Genomic DNA, 14,413 nt, shown 5'->3' on the forward strand with positions numbered 1-14,413 from the left:
TGACCTTTTCCTTTCTTATGCGAGGATAGGGGGATCTGGTTTGGGGGGGCATAACATGGCCCTCCCAAGTCCAATCGGTTTGAAACTTGGGGGGTTGTTAGAGAGGAGTTAGAGGAAGGTCCCCACCAATTTTGGCTTGATTCAGTGGGAAAATGCCTCCCCCAGGCGTCCGGGAAGACGGAGGCATTTTCCCATTGAAAAAACCCGAAACAACCCGAAACGTTTCGGGTTATTTTGTTTCGGATAACCCGAAACGTTTCAGGTTTCCCAAAACTTTTCGGATAACCCAAAGTGCACACCCCTACTTCCCACCAATGCGGGTCATTGGCTTCCTCGTATATACTTTCTATTGGTGCCCAATCAGAAGGTTTACTTAACCAAATTGGTTGCCATTTCTTCCAAACCTTCAATACTGTTTTCCTAGGCCCCCTTGCTTTGACATATTCCTTGTTCACCTCTCTTGTAAAAATACCAAACCTCCCTACTCCCTGGTTTAGCTCATTTTCCAATCTAACCCATTTCTGGTCTACATCCTGTTCTATATCTATAAGTGCTTTAATATTGAAGGCTTCATAATAATTTATTATGTTAGGTATACCCCACCCCATTACGTTCTGCAGGTTATATATGAACTTCTGTTGAACTCTGGATTTTTTACTTCCAAAAATCCACTCTCTAATTGCCCCATTCCATTTTTCTAGCTGTTTTATATTCAACTCTATTGGGAGTGTTTGGAATAAGTACATCACTTTCGAGATTAGAAACATCTTAACCACTCTAATTTTATTTGAAATACTCAGGTTCTTATTGGCCCATCTTATCATGTCCTTGCTAATCTTCTTCCAAACCTTTTTAAAATTCCCTTCTCCTGTTTTACTCAAATTTTTCCGAATCTTGATCCCTAAATATTTTATTTTCTTTACTCCTAGTCCCATTCCTGTCATCCTTGCTATTTCTCTCCTCTCTGCCTTATCAACAGGACACTAAAATACTTGACAACGCTTCCAACTACTTTGTCAGACTGCATAGGGAAGCCATTGAAATTCATAAGCATAAGCACAATTTCAACAGGAAAGAAGAGACTTTAAGAATGAATAGAGGATGGTTTCCAGTCCTGAAAAACACCAGGCTAACAAAACACTCTATACCCGACAATAGCCCTGCAGAGAAGATTAGCACATCAAGCACCAATCCATATGCAAAATAACCTCCTCAGGATACAGTGAAGTCTCCCTCCATTAACATTCCACACCCTGGGAAACTCTTATAGGATGACTCAGCCCAACCCCACCCCTCCTGAGTAGATATAAATGACCTGCCAACATCTTTTCCACACTGTGACACAGAGATCTCTGTCTTTTGGTGCTACACCTTTGAAGATGCCAGCCACAGCTGCTAGCGAAACGTCAGGAACTACAATGCCAAGACTACGGCTATACAGCCCGGAAAATCCACAACAACCTAACCAACTTTATTGTAGCATAAGCTTTCAAGAGCTGCAGCTCTCTTCGTTAGATGCCATGCATCTGTGGCTCTCAAAAACTTAAGCTACGATAAAGTCGGTGAGTCTTAAAGGTGCTACTGGACTCTTTACTATTTTGCTACTCCAGACTAACACGGCTAACTCCTCTGGATCTAGGAAAGGGAGTGAGAATAAAATGGCAAATATTGCAATGCTTGTAAATATAGCCATGGCGTAACCTCGTTTGTAATACTGTGTATAGTTCTAGTCAACTTATTTCAAAAGATATTGCCAAGCTGGTGAAAGAACAAAAGAGGACAACCATGATGATTAAGGGGTTTGAGCACCTTCCCGATGAAGAAAGGCTGAAGAGTCTGGAACTTTTCAGTTTAGAAAAAAGACAACTGAGGGGTGAACTCTCACTCCCCCATAATATTCAGGGCTACCCAATGAAGTTGATGGATGATAGGGTCACTCACAACTAGACATGGGCATGAACCAAAAAAAATTACAGAACCAGAGGATCGTGGTTCGGTGCAGGCCACGATCCTGAATTCCTGAACAGCAATGAACATATCCCGTTCCCGAACCCGGATCGTGGAGGCCGCAGCGGAGGGGCGCCCCACTGTTCCCAGCGATACAGGACCTGACCAGATCAAGCACTAATGTGAGCCCTCAGCCAAGGTGCCCACTGAGCTTGGCCCCAGAGCCAGGCAGCAGCCCTGGAACCAGAGGAGATAGATCCCTATCCACTAAAGCCAAGCACAATTGTACTCTCTGAGTCTCTCTCTCTCTCTCCAAAGGCTAGCAAGTAGCAATCAAGAGCTCTGTCCCACTCCACTGCTAGCAGAAAGTGAAACCCAGCCTGGGAGACCACGGCTATTTATAAGCATGGGTCCCATTCAGCAACACAGGAGGTCTGTGTTTGGCCGTTAGAGCTGCCTATCAGGGTTTGCAGGGATGAGATTGGAACGCCCATGGCTACAGAACACCCCCTTCCCCCTCCCTCCCCTGGGTGTCTTCTCCCAACTTGTAACTGCTTTGCTGCTCCGTGGTTGGAAGGAAGCCCTGCTGATCAAGGAAAGCTGGGCTTCCATTCGGGTTTCCAGGGCGACAGAAGGAGGGCAAACAGAGCTCAGGCATTCCCCTGGCTCTGTTGCCAGGGGAATAGATTGCTGGCGCCTGAGTGTCTGGATCCCCAAACCGAGCCCGAACGCCACGATCCAGGCCTCTCCCGACCGCTGGATCATGGGCTGTGGACGATCACGATCCACCGGGTCACGATTGCGTGATCACCATTTTTGTGGGGTTTTTATGTTTGTAATGCGGATCGTGCCCATCTCTAGTCACAACAGACAAAGACAAATACTTTTTTCTCAATAAGTAGTTAAACTGTGGAATTCACTGCCAGTGGATGTAGGGATGGCCATCAGTGCAGATACTTTTAAAAGGGAGTTAAGACAGATTCGTGAAGGATAGGTTCATCAATATATAGTACCCACTGTGACTAACAGGAACCTTTACATGCAGAGGCAGTAAACCTCTGAATATCAGTGTCAGGAGGCAACATCAGGGGAAGGCCTCAGTCTTTACGTCTTGTTTGTTGTTGGCTCTCCAGAGTAACTGGTTGGTCACTGTGTGGGACAGGATGCTGGAGTAGATAAACGATTCAGCAGGGCTCTTCTTATGTTCTTTAGAATCCACTCATTTTAGGGTGCGAAGAACTGCTGGAAGCAAAACAAATTTCATGGAAAACTTCAATGAGATGTGCTGATGTAAGGGCAGTAGTAATCATTGAAGATACTTCAAAGGTCATAATACCTTGTCTAGTATTCCTGAGGCATTTCTGAACTGATGTCATGATCTCTGAGCACTACTCTGGAGAGAGAGAAACTAGATACTTGTTACTCCCAGATAAGATATTAACAGTGATGGTTAACTCTAATCAGAAGGTCATATTTCATAAACACTCTAAGATGGGCTGAATGTCCTGAAGAGATTAGATTTAGGAGAGTGACATAACAAGGAGATTGTCAAGGTTTAGGTAGATACTATAATTTGCAGGTGTGGATAGCATTACTGTGGTAATAAACTTCATAAACACTTTGAGGCAGAGACCAGGGCCATGGAAGAAGCATGAATTGGAATTTAAAACTTAAAAAAAAAACGTATGATGGGTTCTGGGCTCATCATAAATTTTTTTAGTTTTACAAGCACCATAAGAACTAATATTAATTAAGGTAACTTGGTATAAAGATAACAGGATGACACACAGGGGTTGATTAGTGAAATAGTTGATATTAATTTTTATGTAAGTAACAAGGAGAGGGAAGGAGATTTATTGTACAACTATGTTTTATCAGTTGAATTCAATTTTGAACGGAGTGCTTGTTTGTTATAATTTAGTTACAAAGATACTAATGGTTTAAGTTAGTATAAGACTCAAATTAACTTCAACTACTGCCCGTATAAGCTTTATTATGCACTTTCTATTGTTATATCTAATCTTTTCTTTTAAAAAAAATGTATGATGGGTTTGCAGAACTGGCCTCCTTTAGATGTATCTCCAGAAGACTTCAGAGATTCCATCTAAAACTTCCTCACCCTTGAAAACTTCTTGCAAAATCTGAGGCATTTCTCTTTGGTACCTAATTTCCCTTGGGATCATAAAAATATTGAGAAAATATGAGTAGAGATTTTAATTTATTTATGTCATGAGACAGATGGCTCTGTAAGCTCACTGACAAACTCATAATCCTTTGGAATGCTGAGACTCTGTGGTGCCTCTCTGGCTTTATTTGGGCGAGAAGTAGAGATACAAATTTCACAGCATATCCCCAATGAACAATTTCAAGATTCAACAACCCTTTGTTTGCCATCCGTGTAGAAGAAATGCTGCAGCCTGTCTCCATTACAGTACTAGGAGGCTGGGTGCCCCTTTTGCTGCCTTGACTAGTTGAAATGACTTGCTTGAGGGAGTGTTGAAAACTTGCTGCCTCCAGAACCAGCAGTGGAGCCAGGGTTTTCAGTGTTCACAGCCGGCTGGCGGGCCGGGCGCCCCTGCGCATGCATGTGCACACACACACTGGCCTGTGTGATGACATCATGTGTGACATCATCACGGGACTGCACGCCGCTGGCCTGATCGCTGCAGCGGGCACCTGGGACGCCGCGTGGGTGGCCTCTAAGCTCTCCCGCTTGGTTGCCCTGTGCCGCCACAGACGCCTGCCCGCGGCTGCTGCGCCTGGCCGAGGGCGTGTGCTGGTGGCGGCGCAGGGCAGGAGGGATAGGAGGCTGCAGCTCCATGGTGCACTCCCACCCCCCGCGCCTCCTCCAGCGCCCCCTCCGGCACCCCACACCTTGAGGCCACCACCTAAAGGAATCAAACTCATTTTCCCGTCACTTTTTCCTTCTTAGAGACAGAAAGCATATTCTTTCTTTTATCCTTTGCTTGAATAATATTTTCTATAAGAGATTCTTTAAATAATATCTTCTATAACAGATTCTAGAAATGAATATACAGGGAGTGGTAGCTAAGTGAGATCTGGAAGACTTGTCCAAATTCCACTGATTCAACGAAATATGGCTTTTTTAAAAAATGGGGTAACCATTAGAGATGGGCACGAACAACAATATGAACTAAAAAAAGCCACGAACATCCTAATTAGCAGTTTGCAAACAAGCTGTTCCTGAGGCCCCATTCTAAATGAACAGGTGGTCATTGCAAGCCTCATTTGTTGCTGTTCACAGTCTGGCACCTGTAATCAATTCCCTTGGCAACTGGAAACAGTGACTGCCTGTACTCTGTCTGAACTCCTGCTGTTGCCCTGGAAACCCCAATCTAAGCCCAATTCAGCTTGTTGGCAGGTCTTCTTTTCAAGTGTGGAGCTCCAAATTTGTTACAAGGAAGCAAAGAGCAGTGGGGAGGGGGGCTCCCAGCTCTGGTTTTGCAGACAGTAAGGGAGAGACAGTTGCTGTTGACATTTTGAAAGAGAGACAGGGAGTGTGCATTGGAGCTTGAATTTTCTGTGTGTGTGGTGGGATAGGGACCTACCTCTTCAAGTTCCAGGGCTGCTGCCAGGCTCTGGGCCAACCTATTATGTATTACTGGTACCTTTCCTGCTGCCTGCTCAGGTAGGGGTTCTGGAAGTGGTGTGGTAGGGATCTTGATGGCTGGAGGAGAGCCTGCTGGCCCCCACGAACAATGAACAATGAACATGTATGTGAACAGGTCATGTTCATCAATGTTCGTTGTTCGTGGATGGCAACGAACAACAAACACTTTGTTTGTTTTCTGTTCGTGCCCATGTCTAGTAACCACCTCATTCCAAGTACAAGCATACCATAAATTTATACAGTAGCATTAAGATAGAGGAGATTTCAGTGGCTTTCCTGATAATGTCTAACAAGAAATTTGCATTTTTACTCACTGCCACTGCGCTGCGCACTGCGTGAACATTTTCATTGAGGTATCAATCATGATGCCAAAACTTTTCCCCTGGAGGGTGAAAGTCAGCTCAGATCCCATAAGTAAAGATAGGGTTTGAATATTTGCCCCAGTGGGCATCATGTTGTTCTTACTTAGATTAAATGTTATTCCCATTTTTGTCATCCATTTGTATGGAAAGCTTCTTTCGGAGCTCGTCAGCATCTGTTGGATTTTTCATTATCCTGAATAATTGGGTGCTATATGCAAAGTAGGCTAATAAACACTGCTTATGCTTGACTTCACATCATTTATCAATAAATTAAATAGCACTGGTCCCTATACAGATCCTTGGAGGAATGCATTATTTTAATTCATTGTGAAAATTGTCTATTTATTCCTACCCATGTCCTTTTCTTCAACTATCTTTAATCCATGAGGACCTGTTCACTTATTCCATGCCTATGAAATTTGTTCAGGAACCCTCAGTAAGGGGCAGTATCAAAAACTTTTGTTTGGAAATCCCAAGCATACACTGTCTGCTGGCTTATTCCTATCTATACATTTGTTTTGAGAACAGCAGAACAACTCTTTGTAGAAGCCATGATAATTTTTCTCAGCAAGCTTTCTTCTATATATTTAATATTATATATTATATTTAATAACTTTAGTTTTGATAATACTAACTTTAAATTAAGTGTATGGGTGTATAAATTCTGAATCTGCTGTGAATAATATACATTTTCTACTTTAAAATACTCCAGCAAGCAGGCTGATTTTAGTGATAAGTTTTACATTTTCTATTCAAATAGACCCTAGAATTATTAAGGATATGCTGTCAGAACCCAATTATTTGTTACTATCTAGTGTTTATCATTACTGTTATTGTTCCTTATTGTTGTTGTTGTTACCTTTAGATTTCAGTCTCCTGCTATCTCTATTTGACTTAGTTCTCCATATGATCTTACAAAAACATTGCTTCTCATTGTAGCTATATACCTAATATGAAGACCAATGCAAATAATTAATTTTCCTTCTCTGCAATAACTTTGTCTTCCTTCAGGAATCTTTTTTTTCCTCTTTGTCATCTAATAGTTGAACCTTTATGTATTAAAGCAACGTCTAACCTCAGAAATGTATCTTCTCTCAAGTAATGCTGTCAAAAATAACAGAAACAATGCTGAATCCTATTTAAATGAAAACATTGTCAAGGATGAGCTGTCAGCAGTTAGTTGATGTTACACCATTTAGAACCCCATTCAAAGGACTAGATTCAGCAGGTATCTCTCTTGTTCAGCAGGAAGGGCATTAGCAATCTGGAGCCAGGTACTGGAAGATCAAGAGAAGACACAAACAGGAGGAAAGAGGCTAACAAATGCTAAGCGCTTGTAGGGCTGCTGTTAGAAGGCTGGAATTAGCAGCAGGGAACACTACTAGCATGAAGTTCCTGTTGTGACAGATGCACAACCTTGTCAGTCACCAAGACCTCTTAGTCAATCTTGTCCTTTCCAAAGCACTTTTAGGAAGTGTGTTTATTGCAGAAGCATCCCTTTTTCACTCTGCTTGATCTTCACATGCACTTATGCAGGATGAGAGCTTATTTGCAGACCTCAGACCTTGAAACTTGCCTTGATTCCACATGGTTTGGTGAACAGTTCAGATAAAGCATTGTTGTTACTTTCGTTGTCAAATATCGTGCAGCTGAAATTTTGATAATTTTGCTCCAAAGCTGAGCAATGAAAGACTACAGACATTATCTAGATGGCATTCTTATCTTTTTAATTCATACCCACTGTGACGGGGAAGTCTCGGGGTGGGGGAGTGGAGAGAGAGGCCCTGTCTATTTCAGAGCACATTGCAGACCTCTCTGTGGGTGTGCCAATCAATCATGGTCTGTTTAGAATAGATACTAGGATCTCACAGGGTTCCTTCAAATCTCATTGCATGGATATAGAGAAAGTTCCCAGAATCCATTGTATTGAAAACTGTGCCTAATGTCTTTGGTCTGTATAAAGTTCAAGAAATGCTGGTGCCCTCCTTGTCTTGCTTTCTTAAATAATTCCACTCTTACTTAGACTTATGATCTTACTATGTTTTCCTAAAATGAAAGACATAGAAATAACAATACTTAAACCAGTGATTCTTAAGATGTAGGACATAAAACTTCTCAAATGATGATCTATAAATCTTGGGAAGCATTCAGAACTTCCTGCATTTAGAATTTTATTATTGTTGTCGCTGTTGTTGTTGTTAATTAAATTTATAGCCCGCCCTCCCCACAAGCGGGCTCAGGACAGATTACAGCATACAAATAAATACAGTAAATAAAACAGTTAAATCACAGATACATAAGATCCAAGTTTAGCACGCAGCATAAAACATAGCTCTTTAGGTAGCCCTTTCTCCCCTCACTTGCAGTAGCTTTGGACAGCTAGTGAAGGACAGTTATTTTATATTGCTCACCTTGCCCTGAGGATAAGCTGCCAGTGAGGTGCCCTTGAACATCAGAGTGCCTGATAATGGGTTTCCTGGTGCACAATTGCTTCTTCCCCAAAGCAAAGAGCCAATCCTGGCCTTTCTCCACTCCATTGGAGCATAAGAACCCAGGAACATTGACTTCAGGAGGATTCTTGGCTTGCAACTTCATAACATTTTGTGATTGACTCCAGAACCCTATGGCAGCCATTTTCTGAGTGACTCCACCCCTCCATAGCAGCCATTTTGTGATGGTTCCTATTTCATTCTCAACATTCTAGAAGTGTCACACGCTCAACAAGATTGAGGACCACCTCTGTCCTAGACTTCTCCTCCAGGATCTTTTCAAAAAATGGCACATTACAAATAGAAATGAAACCCAAGGAATCACAGGTGAGGAGTCACTCACTCCTATCATGGTTATTCTGGGCAGGATAGCTGCAGAGTCATTGAAGGCTTCTGAGACCTCCACAGTAACAACGGAGAGAGGGCCAGACTTCTCACAAGACTGAGAGGTCACATGAGAGAGTGGCTGGGAACGTGCACGATCTGTTGCCAACTAATGGCATGAGGAAGCAACTAACTACTTGCTCCAGGCAGCATAGAGCATGGAGGTCAGCAAAAGGAAAAGGATCCAGGTTGTGGCTAATCCTCTGCTCTTTTGCTTTGAGGCCGTAGGGAGAGCAGGGCTGGACACAGTGCATTGTCCAAAGGGGTGGGGGGGGGAGAAAGCTGAGAGAGCAAGAGACTGTCCTGTTAATCATCAGTAGTAAGTGTCCCGTTGAATGTATGCCTGAGATATGTTATGCACATACATTTATTTAAGTATTTTATCCCATTATTCTCTGCACAACAGCTTATGAAACTAACGAACAATTAAAAAGCACAATGCAAGAAGAAAACTAGAGCAGCCACAGGCAGGTTGAGCAGGTGGAAGAACCCAGAATTTTCTCCCCTGACAAGCAGCAGTTTTGAGAAATACTGGGAACTTGCCTGCCAGCTGTTCTTCTGTTTCTCTCCTGTTACAGGTAGTTAAATCTTGAATATTTGCATAGGTGTGAGAAAGAGCTAAAGAAAGAGCTCTTGGTGCTTGGCTGCAGCCTTTAGCCTCGAGTGACCAGTCCAGCAGAGCCAAGAAAAGTCTGGGATATTAAGGGTAGCTTGAGTTTCTGTTGTTTTAAATTGTATTCTGTTTATTTAAATTGTTTGTTTAAACTGTGTTGGTATTTTCTGTAAGAGCTTGGGAGTTTAGCTCTCCTTGAGGAAGAAAAGTGGGATAAGAAACTCCCTAAATAAATACAAATATACCAATATAAAACAAAACCGACTTGTATGGAATGCTGTTATATGTACTTTTTTAATGCATGGTTTCGGGAACCTGAGGAAACATTTGCACACTTGGTGGTTAGTTATGGATTAAAAGTGAAAGATTCCGGAGTGAAACCAAGTAGAAAACTGAAAATTTTAAGAGAAGCAAAGTAGACATATGCCAATGATGCCATTATTAAAACACCAGGATAACTATGTGTCACTAAGTTTGGACACAAGAATGTGGGCACCTTAGGTGTGTGGTGGTTACATAAAACATGACTGAGATCTAAGAAAAAACTGCCCATAACTAACATTATTAGTGACAACTCCAAGGGAAGGGTTGCCAGCATTCCAGGTGAGCCCCAAAGAGAGGCACAACCGCCCAGGGGTAAGGAGACTATATACACAATTGTTATCAATTCAAAATATACATTCACTCTTATGTGCAAAAGTGTTCAAAGTGTAAAGTGCAAAGTGGAAAATACATACATATATATGCAGGGGTCATTTCCTATAAAAAGAACTGCAGGAACTCATTAGCATAACTCATTAGCATATGCCACACACCCTGACATCACCGGAAGTGTGTCAGAAGGCAACATCCACCCCTCAGGCCCCTTTCCGCAAAAGTCTCCAGGTATTTCCTTAAAGCAGAATGAACTCAAAGCAGCTTACCCTCCTTTGGAGAGCCAGCCCTGCTTGCACCCACTCACTCACTCTCTCAAGCCACAAATGAAAATAAAGCAGCATGAATTCCAAGCAGCTTGTGTTCCTTTGGAGCTCAGCACCACTCGGCTTGCACTCACTCACTCATTTTCTCTCCCCCCCCCAAGTCACAAATGAAAGTAAAGGAGCAGAGCAGAATGAATCCAAGCAGCTTGCCTTCCTTTGGAGCCCAGCACCACTTGGCACTCACTTTCTCTCTCTCTCTCCCCACCCCCCCCAGTCACAAATGAAAGTAAAAGAGCAGAGCAGAATGAATCCAAGCAGCTTACCTTTCTTTGGAGCCCACCACCACTCGGCATTCTCTCTCTCCCCCCCCCAGTCACAAATGAAAGTAAAAATGCAGAGCAGAAGGAATCCAAGCAGCTTATTGTTCCTTTGGAGCCCAGCACCACTCGGCCTGCACTCGGAGGAAAAAAATCACGTGGGCAGGGCCAAAACCCACGTGACCTCTTTTTAGATCTACCGGAACGCCGTTCCTGTGCGTTCCGGCTCCAAATGAGCCCTGTATATATATACATCAGAGATACATTCCATTACAATCTCCATTGCTGTAAACAGTAGGAAATAAATATATCCAACCAGTCTTGAAAGACTTTTCTTCTCAAACCATGCAAGTATTAAGTGAGTATCAAAGGCCGAATTGGTAGTTTCAATAATGTTGTTAATAATTCTGTTTTGCAGATGATAGATGGACTTCCACCTGGATCCGACACGGAGGAATGGAACAGGAAGACCAATGCCCAGCCCAATGGGATCTGCTGGCATATAAAACAATCCCATTTCACATTAAGCTTCCTCAAGAGCCAATAGCATCTGTATCTATTATAATAAATATATTTACAAACCAAATGCCATTCAGCAAATCTATCTAAAACAATTTACAGCTTCAGAAATACTCACTTAGCCATCAGTGTTACATCCATATCACCTAGTTGGTTCTGCAAATGACGTTCCAATGCTGTGGCGTTGACAAGTGCATCCCCAATTTAAAGGCCACACAGCCTCATTTTAACTGACCTATTAAAGGTACATCCATTTCATAAAAAATAAGAATAGTCAATTTCATTATTCAATCCTAAAGGAGTTCTACAATTTAGCCTAAATATCCATTGAGATTCCACGTGTAATAATTTAGATTGGATATTAGTATGCAGGGAGGGGTTAATCACATATAATACAGAGAATCTAAAGTCCTTAGCATCAGCATGTTTCTGAATAAAATGCTGTACCAGTGGAACTTCTTGATTCCTATTCTTAATACGTGAAATATGTTCTTAGATTATCGTTTTCCTACATTACAACTACATTGTATAATATAAACCACGCTTGTTGTTCTACATGTAGAGAAAGCAGATGAATATAATGGCTGATTGGTTACAGGGTTTGTACTACTTGAGAGTTTCACTTATAAAGAACAAACATTACAGTTCCCACAAGGAAAATGCCCCATTGGGTGTAGTCTCTTTAATGTAACTTCTTTGAAGTCAGAATGTATTAGAATGTCCTTTAGATTCCTTGTTCCGTGATAGCCTGTAGTGAGCTTCGCACCACAGCCTTCTATCCCTCTTAGTACATGCCAATACTTCTTAACAAGTTTTCCAATTCCTGGTGCCAAAGACAAAGTCTGTGGACCATCTGATACAATTATCATTTCCCCTGTGCCTTGTGGCCAGGAGAGAACTGCGGGGAGTATTATCTGCTCTTTTATTTGTCTTTATGATAGTTTCAACCAGGGGTCATTTCCTATAAAAAGAACTGCAGGAACTCATTAGCATAACTCATTAGCATAACCCATTAGCATATGCCACACACCCTGACATCACCGGAAGTGTGTCAGAAGGCAACATCCACCCCTCAGGCCCCTTTCCGCAAAAGTCTCCAGGTATTTCCTTAAAGCAGAATGAACTCAAAGCAGCTTACCCTCCTTTGGAGAGCCAGCCCTGCTTGCACCCACTCACTCACTCTCTCAAGCCACAAATGAAAATAAAGCAGCATGAATTCCAAGCAGCTTGCGTTCCTTTGGAGCTCAGCACCACTCGGCATTCACTCATTTTCTTTCTCCCCCCCCCCCCAGTCACCAGTGAAAGTAAAGGAGCAGAGCAGAATGAATCCAAGCAGCTTGCCGTCCTTTGGAGCCCAGCACCACTCAGCTTGCACTCATTTTCTCTCCCCCCCCCAGTCACAAATGAAAGTAAAAAAGCAGAGCAGAATGAATCCAAGCAGCTTGCCTTCCTTTGGAGCCCACCACTACTCGGCATTCATTCATATTCTCTCTCTCTCTCTCTCTCTCTCTCTCTCTCTCCTCCCCCCCCCCAGTCACAAATGAAAGTAAAAGAGCAGAGCAGAATAAATCCAAGCAGCTTGCCTTCCTTTGGAGCCCAGCACCACTCGGCATTCATTCTCTCTCTCTCTCCCTCTCCCCCTCTCTCTCCCCCCCCAGTCACAAATGAAAGTAAAAGAGCAGAGCAGAATGAATCCAAGCAGCTTGCCTTCCTTTGGAGCCCACCACCACTCGGCATTCACTTTCTCTCCCCCGCCCACCCCCAGTCACAAATGAAAGTAAAAGAGCAGAGCAGAAGGAATCCAAGCAGCTTACTGTTCCTTTGGAGCCCAGCACCACTCAGCCTGCACTCATTTTCTCTCCCCCCCCCCATCACAAATGAAAGTAAAAGAGGAAAAGAAATCACGTGGGCAGGGCCAAAACCCACATGACCTCTTTTTAGACCTACCTGAACACCGTTCCTGTGCATTCCAGCTCCAAATGAGCCCTGGTTTCAACTGGATATCCTCGTTGTCTAAAGGACCTACCCAAGGTTCTACTCTCATGCTCATAATCAGAGGTCCCTGATGAGCTTCTTTTAATTCTTAAGTATTGTCCATCAGGAATGTTCTTTTTTAAGTGCCCTGGATGGAATGATGAAAAATGTAAGTATGACATGTCAGGGCTTGTCGCTGCTGCCGCTGGGCAGGGCGCCAGCTGGGCCAGCCCTGACATCAGAGGGGCGCCATGGATGCTGCAGGACCCTGCTCTGTGGAAGGAGGTGTGGTATACATCACCCAGACTCCCTCTCAGTCCACTCGCTGGCCTGCTCAACCTGGCCTGCTCACCCCCTGCATCCTCCATCATCTCCTCCTCCCAGAACTCTCCTCCAAGCCTCCACTCTCACACTGCTCTGCTCTCACTCCACACCATCACTCCTTACTCACACCCACCACCTCAGAGCTCTTTCTAGCCACCCTTTATAGGGGGTTTCCTTTCTCCGCCCCGCCCTCCTTCCAAGCTTGTTTCCTCTCCTGACTTGGCCCAGCTGTACTTTCCCTCAGGTGTTTCCCTCCTATCACCAATCCCTTCTAGGCTTCCTTGCCTTACTGGCAGGGTGGGGTTGAATGCAAGCCATCCCCAGCTGAGGTCTCCTTGGCCTTGCTCATGAGGAGCTGCCCCAGTAGGCCTTTGAGCTGCTGAGATTGCCTGGCCTTGCTCACGAGGAGCTGCCCCAGCCAGCTTCTGTGCTGCTGAGCTCCCCTGGCCTTGCTTGCGAGGAATTGCCCTGACCAGCTTCTGGGCTGCCTGCTCATTGATGCTGGGCGGGGCTACCCATCTCCTCCCCCAGAATGCCTGTGGCAGCCCCACCTGGAGGGGCTTGGCTCCTAGCAACTCCTGAGCCAGGCTACTGTCTTCTAGCCGGGGTGTGGCTCTGGGCTTTAGTGGCTGCTTCTCCTCCTTGGCTAGTAAGGGCTCTGTTTGGGCTGCTGCTGGGTCCATATTCCCCCTGCCTTGGCCCTTTTCCTCTGGCCTGCTTAGCCCCCTCTCTTCCCCCTGGAGGGTGGGACTAGCTGGTCTCTCCCTGCTTCCTCCAGCCCTCTGAGGCTCTAGCCTTTTGCCCCTTCCCCCTGGAGTAGGCAGGTTCTGGACCTGGTTGTTTGCTGGGGTGGCAGGGCCGATGCCTCCCGGTTGCCTCCCACTGTTCCCTCCTGGCAAGTCTGGGTGCTGAGACTCAGACCCCGGACATGAA

The sequence above is a fragment of the Eublepharis macularius genome, chromosome 2, assembly GCF_028583425.1.
Source record: "Eublepharis macularius isolate TG4126 chromosome 2, MPM_Emac_v1.0, whole genome shotgun sequence".
NCBI classification, from domain to species: Eukaryota; Metazoa; Chordata; class Lepidosauria; order Squamata; family Eublepharidae; genus Eublepharis; species Eublepharis macularius.